Source organism: Chrysochloris asiatica, unplaced genomic scaffold (assembly GCF_000296735.1).
Source record: "Chrysochloris asiatica unplaced genomic scaffold, ChrAsi1.0 scaffold00079, whole genome shotgun sequence".
NCBI classification, from domain to species: Eukaryota; Metazoa; Chordata; class Mammalia; order Afrosoricida; family Chrysochloridae; genus Chrysochloris; species Chrysochloris asiatica.
Genome location: NW_006408597.1, coordinates 7,348,941 through 7,360,086, shown reverse-complemented (window position 1 = coordinate 7,360,086; position 11,146 = coordinate 7,348,941). Strand labels below are relative to the sequence as shown.

General features: G+C 40.7%; 1 pseudogene; it reads right to left on the bottom strand.

The window, feature by feature from the left end:
* Positions 1-7,491: 7,491 nt before the first annotated feature.
* LOC102842239 lies at positions 7,492-8,331 on the bottom strand (annotated as a pseudogene).
* Positions 8,332-11,146: the final 2,815 nt, after the last annotated feature.

The window sequence follows — 11,146 nt, the reverse complement described above, 5'->3', positions numbered from 1 at the left end:
GGACTCCTTAGGGTTAGTAGTGAAATATATTAATTGTACTACCCGGGGACTGCATTGAGTGAAAAAGAGAGCTTTCAGGTGAAAGTTGATGGGGAGAAGTTAAAAAAAGGCCCTGGTAAAAGTGCCCAGTTTTGTATGATCTGGAAAGCCACAGCCTTATGAATGTGGTGTCTGAGATCCCCAGGAGTATCAAACCAAAAGCAGTGTTAGCCTTAGATTCCTCAGTGAAGAGTTTCTTCATTGTCTTGTGTTTTAAAACTTGGTAACATGGTATTTGACATTCCACAGCTTTTCTTAAAAATTAATTTCATTTTAGCCTATGCTAGATGAGCAAGATAGCCTACTCTCTAGGATAGAGATAATTTACAGGTTACAGGGTGTCCACTGCATACCCATCCAGTTAGGGTCATGTCCATGGTTTAACATTGGAAAAGTAAGAAAAGAAACATCTTTTGAAAGTCTGTTTTGTACTAGTGTTTTTTTGGATACATTGTCTAATTTTTGTAACAACTGTTTGAGGAAGGAATTTTCTCTCTCATTTTTATTATGTAGATTTAGAAAATACATTCAAGGCTCCATTGCTCAGCATTTTAGATTGACTGTCAGGACAGTGGCACTTACAGATTTTGTAGTCAGAGACTCCATCCTGGTAGCAGTGTGACCTCAGACAAGCTCCTGAACCTCTTTCTTCATTTGTAAACAGGAGCAGTGGTAATGCTTAACTCACCAGGTTATTGTGAAGATGGAATGAGATCATATATATAATACCTTCCCCACAGTTCCTGGACTTAGTCTAGTTTGTGGGAGTGCTTGTTAGGATTCATTTGTGAGGTTGCAGGCACAGAGTGTGGCATATAATAATAGTAGCCCAATAGATTAATTACCCTTCTTCCTTGTTAGTCAGTGTGTCATACCATGGTGGCTTGTGTGTTGCCATGCTACAGGAAGCTATGCTACTAGTATTTCAGATATCAGCAGAAACACTCACGGTGTAACAGGTGCCAGCAGCACTCCAGACTAAAACAGACGAGGAATGAAAACCCTGGGGATCACAGAAGATACTTGTCCAGGAGAGTCTCCTCAGTTGGAAGGCACTCAGAATCCACAGTGGCTGCTGCGTTGGGACTCCAGCATGCCAGTCAGAATGAAGATGAGCAGACCCAGACACTGTTTCCTTCTGTTGTTCATGGAGTTGCTTTGAGTGGGAGCAGGTGGCAACAACTAACAACCACATTCGTAGTAGTCTTCCCTGCTTTTCAGTTTTGTTAGTCTCTGTGGTGCCATGAAGTCACTTTTTTTTTTTTTTAAAGTTTTTATTGTGAATTGAGTGATAGTTAACATAGGAGAACATAGGCTTTACACTCATCCTCATCGTTTCATTGCAGTGACTACAATCGGAGTTGCTTTTGATTCTGAATTGTACCCTGTTCACTTCTCTAGTAAATCCCCAAATCGTGAATATTGTTAAGAGTTCTGTGTGGCCATTGTAATGGATTGTTGTTCCCAGATGTGAAGCAGAGAGTGCTGTGGGAGGGATGGTTAGTGCCAGAATAGGGTGAAGAAGGTTGTCGGGTGGAAGCATGTCTGACCTCTGCTTCATAGCAATCTGTCTTGGGTTGATTTTGAGTATGATTGTCTTTCCCCCAGGTGAAGCCAGGGGAAGTCAGATGTGAGTCTTTTGCAGTCTCTTTCCTTTGGGATCTTAACAGATTCTGATGGCAGGTTGCATTTCATTTGTGTTACCATGGTGGGCCCTTGGATTTGTAGTCTTAATTCATTGGCATTACATGAGAAGATTTGTAGTTTTCTCTGAATGCTCATCCTGAACCTGTTCCCCTGGGACCTAGGTATGGGATGGTAGTTGTTAAATTCCCTCAAGTCTACTCTGACTAATAGCAGCCCTGTATAGGGTTTCAGAGGAGCAGCTGGTGGATTTGTACTGCCAACTCTGCAGTTAGCAGTCCAGTGCTTATCCTACAGTATCACACCAAGCCAAGAGTTCAGGTGGGGAAGGGAAAGGAAGCAGAGGGAGGAATCAACTTAGGTGATTTCCTGATTGGATTGGTTTCAGCAAGTACTGTATGTACTATGGCCACGCATGGCTGGGATTTGTGAGTGACCAGAGATGAAGGGGCAGGACGAGCACTTTGTGGAAGGTGCTTGACTCCTTCATTTGTGTTTTCAGTCAGCAGTTACTGAAGGGGTCCTGTGTGCAGGGCACTGTGCCAGTGGTTGGGATTCAAAAGGAGCCTCTGTCCCTGGGATCTTCTAGCTGAGTAGACAGATTAGTAACAGTTACAATTCAATTTTAAGTGCCACGCTATAAGAAGTTCCCCCAAATATATCAAGTTCTTTATCTGTTTTCTGTCTGCTTGAAACGTATTCAGAATTTTAAAAATTAAAAAAAATAAAATTCTGTTTATCCCATTAGACAGAACACCCCTTAAAAGCCAGGATTATGTATTTTGCATCTGTGTCTTATCAAAGCCATGTTTCCCTAAATGCATATTTGAATAGATACATATAAGGTAACACAGGGACAAGGTAGTCTGATAAATGGTGCACTTCTACTACCTGTATATTTGTGGACACCTCAACTTTAAATGAAGATACTGGTTATTCCATTTGTAGAAAGTAGAAGATGGAAATTCTGACTGATTCATACTGTGGTGAAAGTGGCTATTTCATCTTGGGGGTTCTTTATAAAGACAGTTAAACAAGAATGTCTTATAGCCTAGATTTTTAGAGATTTCACAAAGCTCAGAGAAAAGATGATTTATTTCTGTGGCCAGTAGTGCTATGGAAAGGACTGTAGTTTTAGCAGGGTGATGTAGATAGTTAGGCGCTGGACTAGTAAGTGAAAGGTTGGTGGCTAGAACCCAGCCTGAGGTGCCTTGGGAGAAAGGTTTGGCAATCCCCTTAAAAGTCTCACCCATGAACACTCTCTGGAACACAGCACTACTCTGAAAAATGCAGAGTTGTTATTAATCAGAATTGATTCAATTGTAACTAGTTATGACTCAATTAAGATGGGTAGGAAGATTTGCCAACAGTCTAGAAGTGGGGTGTGAAAGGAGAGGAGTCAGAAAAGGCACTGGTTCAGGTTTTTGCACAAGCAGCTGGAAGGCGGGAAGTTGTCATTTCTGGAGATGGAGAAAGTACAGAAAGAAGATCTAGCGGTAGTACTCAAGAGTTTTTACTGATTTTAAAAAATGTTTCAGCATGTTATAAAGAAATGCCACTTTAATATCAAAAGAACAGGAAAGACATCATCTCTGAATAAAGGATAGTCAGTTAGTTAGCCCATGAAATAATCATGTTGAGTTCTTTTTCCCCTGCCCCTAGTTCTCTTTCAATCTACAAATGTGTTGTTTGCAGACAGCTTTGGGACTAACTGGTTTGTACTGCTGTGAGGAGACTTCAAGAAGTTCATGGAAAAATTCCATTATCTTTTCATATCAATACTTCTGTGAACTTGTTGAAGCCCTCTTGTACCTAATGTTGATAACATTAATACATGAACATTATATCCTTAAACTTTCAATAAAATTGATGGAGGTCAAATCTAAATATGACACACCATGAACTCAAGTTAGAAAATAAATTTAAAGACTTCAAAATAGGCCCTGTGTAATTTCTAACCCAGAAATACTTGGTTTTTGGGGGAGTGAGCCAAATACACACACAGGACACATGACACACATGTAATCATATAATGTGCCGAGCTCATCTTGCTAACTAGCATCTTTGCTGATATTCTCTGTGAGATTATTGTTTAAATTTGCATTTTTCAGTTGCCACGCTCTTAGGTTTTCTTTAGCGGTTAGCCTTGCCTTGCCTTAAGGGGAGAGATTCAGTTTATGTTTTTATTTTGTGTATCCCCATTCTCTCAACACCATGTTGCCCATGGTCATTCTGTCCTTCCAACTCTGTAAGGCAGAACAACTGCTCCGGAGTTTCCACAGCTGTAAACCTTCACAGAAGTGAACTCAGCAGAGTAGCTGATTAAAAAAAGTTTAACCCACTGTGCCACTGGGCTCCTATACAACCTTGTTGTTGTGGGCCATTGATTTGGTTTCAGAGAGGGTTTCAGGGGCTATAACTATTGACAGGAGCAGAAAGAGAAAGCCTTCCCCTTCTTCCTCAGATGGTCTGACCTTTCAGTTAGCCCCTCAACCTGTAGCAATGCACGACACCACCAGCACTACCTATACCACAGATTGATTCTTGTGTGCCATCAGGTTGGTTCTGACTCACTCATAGTGACCCTGTGTAGGGTTTCTGAGAGCAGCTGCTTGGTTTGAAATGCTGGCCTTTAGGTTACCAGTCCAGTGCTTAGCCTACAGTGCTACACCAGAGGGTTTAAGTGTACCATGTTGTTGTTGTTAAGTGCCATCGAGTCGGTTCCGACCCATAGCAACCCTGTAACAGGGTTTCCGAGGGTGTAAATCCTTACGGGAGTAGAAAGCCTCATCTTTCTCCCGCGGAGCGGAGCGGCTGGTAGTTTCGAACCGCTGACCTTAAGGTTCGCAGCCCGATTCGTAACCACTACGCTACTATGTAGTATTTGATAAAAGCAATTCTGAAACCCAAAGGGCAGCATTTGTCCTAAGAGCTCAGAAGGTAGGAAGGGGCAGGAAAGGAGGGTGAATGGAAACAGAAGTAGGGGAAGAATGCTATTACACTCAGGGGATTGCAACTAATATCACAAAACAGAAGATGTATAAATTGTTGAATGCAAACCTGATTTTCTCTATAAACTTACATGTAAACCACAATAAAATGGTTAAAAGAGAAAAAAGGAAAAGCAATTCTAGGCAGCAGGAGAGGCCGATGGTCCTGCAGTAACAAAATGGTGAGTGGGTGCCTGGAGACTCGGGGATTGGTTGGCACCAACATTAGACCTGTCTTGAATCTGCTCATGCACACTTAGGCTTTCCATTGAATTTCACATCTACTTTCTAGTTGGCAGAGTGTCAAGACATCTTCTGAATATCAGTGTCATCAACTGGCTTTACAGGTGTGTAAGGGATCTTTTATTAAAGGTTTGCCTTTGAGTATTACCTGAGAAATATTACGTGCAGTTTCGTAGTACAGAGTAGAGTAATTTGATTATGCAGAGACATCAAATGCCCTTTGTAAGATTCCGTTACCATGTTTAAGGAACAGTATTATTAACAACTGATTATTTTCTCCAACTCTGCCAACTGATTTTATGGACTTAATGCCTTTAAAAGGAGAGAATTTTAACCTGCCTAGTGGCACTGTGGCCAGACTGCAAAGCTGTTTGAACTGCAAGGTTGGTGGTTCAAGCTCACCAGCTGCTCCTTGGAAACCCTATACAAGGTCTCTATGGGTCGGAACCGACTTGGCGGCACTTCACAACACAACAACAAATCACTTCTCAGCGTTTCCAGTCTGCTTTTGGTGTTAAGCAATAGTGTTGTATTTGAGTTACCTGATGTGTCTGTGGTTTTAACATGATTATCTTTCCCTGAGGGGAAGGGAGAAGAAAATCAGTGAAAAGTTCACCGCAGCTTTGTGAATTGTTTCTTGGCCCCAGCGTTGCTTGTTTTGGCATTCAAGCCCAGCACCACCTCACCTTGTCTGCAGCTGGCCTAGGTTTGTGGGTGCTGCTGAAGAATGCAGGATTCACCATGGAGTTGAGCTGGTATAGAAAGTGATGCTTATTACAGCTTGTTCTTCTCTAGTATCTTGCCAACTTACTGTCATCAGACTCTATTGATAGAAAATTAGTTAGGCAAAGCCTATTTTCTTTCCCTTGCCTGGCAGAGGTGATGAAATTTATGAGAAAGGACATATGAGGAGAGGTTAGACGTGTTGATTGTGGATTTGAGCCCTGGCTTAGGACCCAGAACTCTTGATTTACAGTGGAATGTTCTGTGCATTTAAAATTTTTTTTTTTTTCTTTTTGACCGCTTTGTTAAATTTATATTTAAAAAAACACAAGTTCAGAATAATAAGATGTTTACAAAATTGTTACACAGGAACAACATTTAAGATGTCATTTCATGCTATATTGCCACATTTACTTGCAAAAGGTTAGACTTAATCCAGATGAACAGCTGGCATTTAGAAATGTGAGTTCCTTTCTTTGAGCAGAAGAAAGCTAACTGGTCATGTCAGACTAAAAGCCTCATACAGGATGGTGCACAGACAGCCCGGTGTTGCTCTTCCCTCTTCTCTGGTCGTCAGCATCCTCATGCACCAAGTGAGGCATAAGCTGGATGATTTCTTAAGTCCTGTGTGCTTTGGTCCTTCCATTTCAGAGGACAGCATAAGAGTTAGTCACAGCTTTTTTTTTTTCTTCTTTTAAATTGTAAACTTCAACTGAAAATAACTTAACGTGCTCAAAAAGTTTATCACAAGGAAGACAAAGTTTGTTTGTGATTCTCACAAACTTTGGATATTTTCCATTTCAGAAACTTCTGATTTTGGTTTACTTACTTAGAGATTCCTGCGTGCATAGCGGTATGAGCTCATACACCGGTATGAGCCATAGACTTACGGCTCTGCCTTCTTCACAAAAGCTCCATGAGCTTACCACCTTTTCTCTGATTACCAAGTGCCCAGCTCATTGATTTCATGTTCTTTCCTTACATTCCACTGTTTATCATACAAGGAGTCTTTTGATACAGTCTTCTACAGTGTCTTCATTTCATGCTGCTAAAAAGTAAGCTTGAGGCTTATACATAACAGCTCAGGTACTTTTGCTAGTATCTGAAACGACTGATTGGCATAGGAACCAATGATAGGCTTCTGATGCTGGTAGATGAGCTGCATCTTAGCACCTTACAGTTGTAATTCTGTCCCTCCATGGAGCTCTGCATTAGGCTTAAAAGAGTCAACTCAGTGTGCTCACACTCTCACATGAAGCTTCCAGTTTCCTTTTCAATATTACATAGGATTTTTATTAAATCACAAAGACATATTCAGGATAAAACATCACAAATCCATGAGCAAATGCAATTAACCAGTTTTAAAAGCAAAGGTCTTCAATACTCAGTTCATGCCAGTGGATCCCCAAATTCTAGGGCACAAGCTTCCAAATAATCATCTTTATAATTTGAGAAAGATGAAAATCCATAGTCTTAAAAGGGAACATATTTTCAGAAATCATTACTGCAGTGTGTACCATTTTCATAATTACTTGAAAATTCATAGTACAGTATCACTCAAATTTTCTAATTATGAATGTCGTAAATTTACAATAATTTCTTCTCATAATGATCACAATGTTTTCCATTTTAATTTATTTCTAATGAAATTTGGCTTCAACTACCTGATGTTGATTTTGAGGTAGCTTCACAGTGGTTCTATTGCTATGAAAATGGTTGTTTCGAAGGAACACCTGAAGTATTTGATTAGACTTAAGAGAAGGAGGGAAGTACATATTAGTCACTGGATTTACATACTAAAAAAAGAAAAGGGAAGAAAAAAAAAACAGTAATGACAAAACCAAATACTTCTTCAGTGACTAAAATATAGTTCCTTTGTGAGCATGGTCACAATGCATAGATAGAATCTGCTTTTTGGCATGGAATGTAGAGTTAGGGGAATAGGACTCAAATTCTGTTGCTACCTTCCGGTTAACTCTAGTGAGGATGTGCATGAGTTCAAGCTTATGAGCAAACTGATTCAGCATAGCACAGAGTGACTGGATGAACCAGGATCCGTCCTTTGAATTTCACCAGGAATAGTAACCCGGTGCTGTGGAATATGCATATAAGAAGTCTGCCTCAACTGGTATCTTCTGACATGTCATGTCATCGTTGGAAGCACTGTCTATGTCTCAGTACCACAGTCCAAGTCTGTACCTCTGTAGGCCTGAATAATACAAAGTTTGGGCTTTCCAGGTAGACTTCTGAAATTAAGCCTTCTGAAAAAAGTTGTTAATTTTTCCAGGTCAACAGGTTCATCTGTTCCATAAATAATGCCTTCCTTACGATGGCTTAGAAGCACGCAGATAAAACTGCTTCTTTTGCTATGATCTTCTTCAGAGACACTGCACATTAGTCCCATAATTTCTTCATGTGTAAGATCATTTTTATTCCTGACATCATATTTTAGGTTCCTTAATATTTCCCTGAAATTTGCTGCATCTATGTGTGTACCAGACTGAGGTGTCATTTTAGTACTTGAATGAAAGTTCTTATTATTAATTATTATACATAAACCCATCTCAGGATAGTCCATTTTATAACAACTATCCAAAGATATTCCGGAGTCCATTGATATGCTTCCATGGAAGATCTTTGTTTCTGAATTTTTAATGGATTTTGAATCCACTGAATTTTCACTGTTCTCCATGGATATTTTTATTGACGTTCAGCTTCCACTACGCCAGCAGCTTGCTCCACTCGGTTCAGCTTCCGCTCCTTTGCGTTAGTTGTTTCTTTCCATCTCAGGTTTTATGTTTGGAGATAATGAAACCAATCTTTGCTACATGTGTTGGTCAGGGTTTTTAGTTACAGGTATGAGGGATTATTAGTCTAGTTCAAGAAGCACAAAGGGACGTATTAATGGTAATAGCTTAGCTAATCATTGGAGGGCTGAAGAAAGAAACTGGAGGCTAAATTCCAGCGAATGACTGGCAGTACTGCTCCGTGGATCTGGCCCAAAGAGGAGCTGCTGCCCATACCAGGGTCTGCGTGTTCCAAAATATGAAGCCAGAGCCAGGCTGTGCCCTCCAGAATCATGCCGTCTCTGCCTATCTGTGGATGCCCACATCCTGCCACTCAGCTTCTTTCCCTGTTGACTTTGTTCTGATGGTCCCATGCAGACACATCTGATTGGAGGAGCCCAGCTCACATACCTCTCTGTGCTATCAGGCATGTAAGGATCTCTTACGGTCCTTTTTGTTGGTTTGTTTTTTTTTTTTTAAAAGTCTGAGAAGGTAGGTTTTAACATCAAATTAAATAAAAACAAAAACCCAGAAAAACCAAACTTGTTGCCTATGAGTGGGTTCCACTCAACAACGATCCCATGTATTCTAGAGTAGGACTGCTCCATAGGCTTTTTCTTGGATCTAGGTTTGCTTTGAGTTGGAATCAACTAGATGGCACGCAACAACAAGAAACTCCAGGCCTGTCTCCCATGGTGCTATTGTTTTTAAGTGCCTTCGAGTCAGTGCTGACTCATGGAGACCCTGTTGTATAAGGTTTCTGAGGAGCGGCTGAGGAGTTTAAACTGGCAACAACCTTTCGGTTCAAACCGACCTTGTGGTTGAGTGCTTATCCTGCAATGCCACACCATTAGAATGGGTTAAAATCCCAACCTTTTAAGGTTAGTTGCAAACTGCATGCACCATCCAAGGACCTACAACAGGAAACTATAAACTGTGGTGTGAGAATCTACCAAGGATGATTTCTTACCCTCACCACCCCCAACCCCCAAATAAAGGATATACTGTATAATGTTAAGTGCTGTTGAGTCGGTTCTGACCCATAGCAACCCTATACAGGGTTTCCGAGGCTGTAAATCTTTACGGGAGCAGAAAGCCTCATCTTTCTCCCCCGGAGCAGCTGGTAGTTTTAAACTGCTGACCTTAAGGTTTGCAGCCCGATTCATAACCCCTACGCTACTAGAGCTCCTTACTGTATAATACATAGTTAAAATAATATGATAAAATAATAATGATTAATAAAATTTTAAGGAAGTCTATTTAGAAACAAACTGTTCTTTTTTTAAAATTGTTGTTGTTGTTAGGTGCCATCGAGTCAGTACTGACCCATAGTGACCTTATGCACAGCAGACTGAAACACTGCCCGATCCTGGGCCAACCTCACTACTGTTGCCACGCTTGAGTCCAACGATGCCGCCACTTGGCCAGTCATGTTGTTGGGGGTCTTCCTCTTTTTCTCTGACCCTCCACCTTACCAAACATGATGTCCTTCTCCAGCGACTGGTCCCTCCTGACAATATGTCCAAAGTATGAGAGATGAAGTTTGGCCATCTTGGCCTTTAAAGAGCACTCTGGCTGCACTTCTTCCAAAACAGATCTATTGGTTCTATTGGCAGCCCATGGTACTTTCAATATTCTCCTCCAACACCATAATTAAAAGGCATCAATTCTTCTACAGTCTTCCTTATTCACTGTCCAGCTTTCACATGCATATGAGGTAATTGAAAATACCATGGCTTGGGTCAGGTGTGCCATAGTCGTGAAGTTGACCATTTTTGCTCTTCAATGCTTTAAAAAGGTCTTGTGCAGCAGATTTGACTAATTCATTACGTTGTTTTTTTACTGCTGCTTACATGAGTATTGATAGTTGAACCAAAAAGAATGAAGTCCTTGACAACTTCAATCTTTTCTCCATTGATAAGAATGTTGTTTATTGGTCCAGTGGTGAGGATTTTTGTTTCTTTACATTGAAATGTAATTCATACCGAAGGCTGTGCTCTTTGATCTTCATAAGTAAATGTTTGAAGTCCTCTTCACTTTCAGCAAGCAAAGTTGTATCATCTGCGTATCGCAGGTTGTTAATGAGTCTTCCTCCAATCCTTATGCCATGTTTTTTTTTCATAGAATCCAGCTTCTCAGATTATTTGCTCAGCATACAGGTTGGATAAGTATAGTGAAAGAACACAACCTTGTTTGTCGCACACCTTTTTAAATTGTAAAACATCCAGTGTTCCCATGATCTGTTTGAACAACTGTTTCTTGGTCCAGGTACAGATTCCTCACGAGCACAATTAAGTGTTACGGAATACTCGTACGGTGCATTGTTGTGCATAGCTTGTCACGATCCACACAATCGAAAGCCTTTGCGTAGTCCTTAAAGCACAGGTAAACATCTTTCTGATATTCTCTGCTTTCAGCCAAGATCCATCAGACATCAGCAGTGATATCCCTCTTTGCACGGCCTCTTCTGAATCTGGCTTGAACCTCTGGAAGTTCTTTGTCAATGTATGATTGTAGCCGTATCTGTATTACCTTTAGCAAAATTTTACTCACATGGAATATCAAAGACATTGTCCGATATTTTCCGCATTCTGTTGGGTCACCTCCCTTTGGAATGGGCACAAATATGGATCTCTTCCAATAAGCAGCCAGATAGTTTCTTCCAGATTTCTTGGCAGAGATGAGTGAGTGCCTCCTGTGCGGCCTCACTTTCCTGAAAGA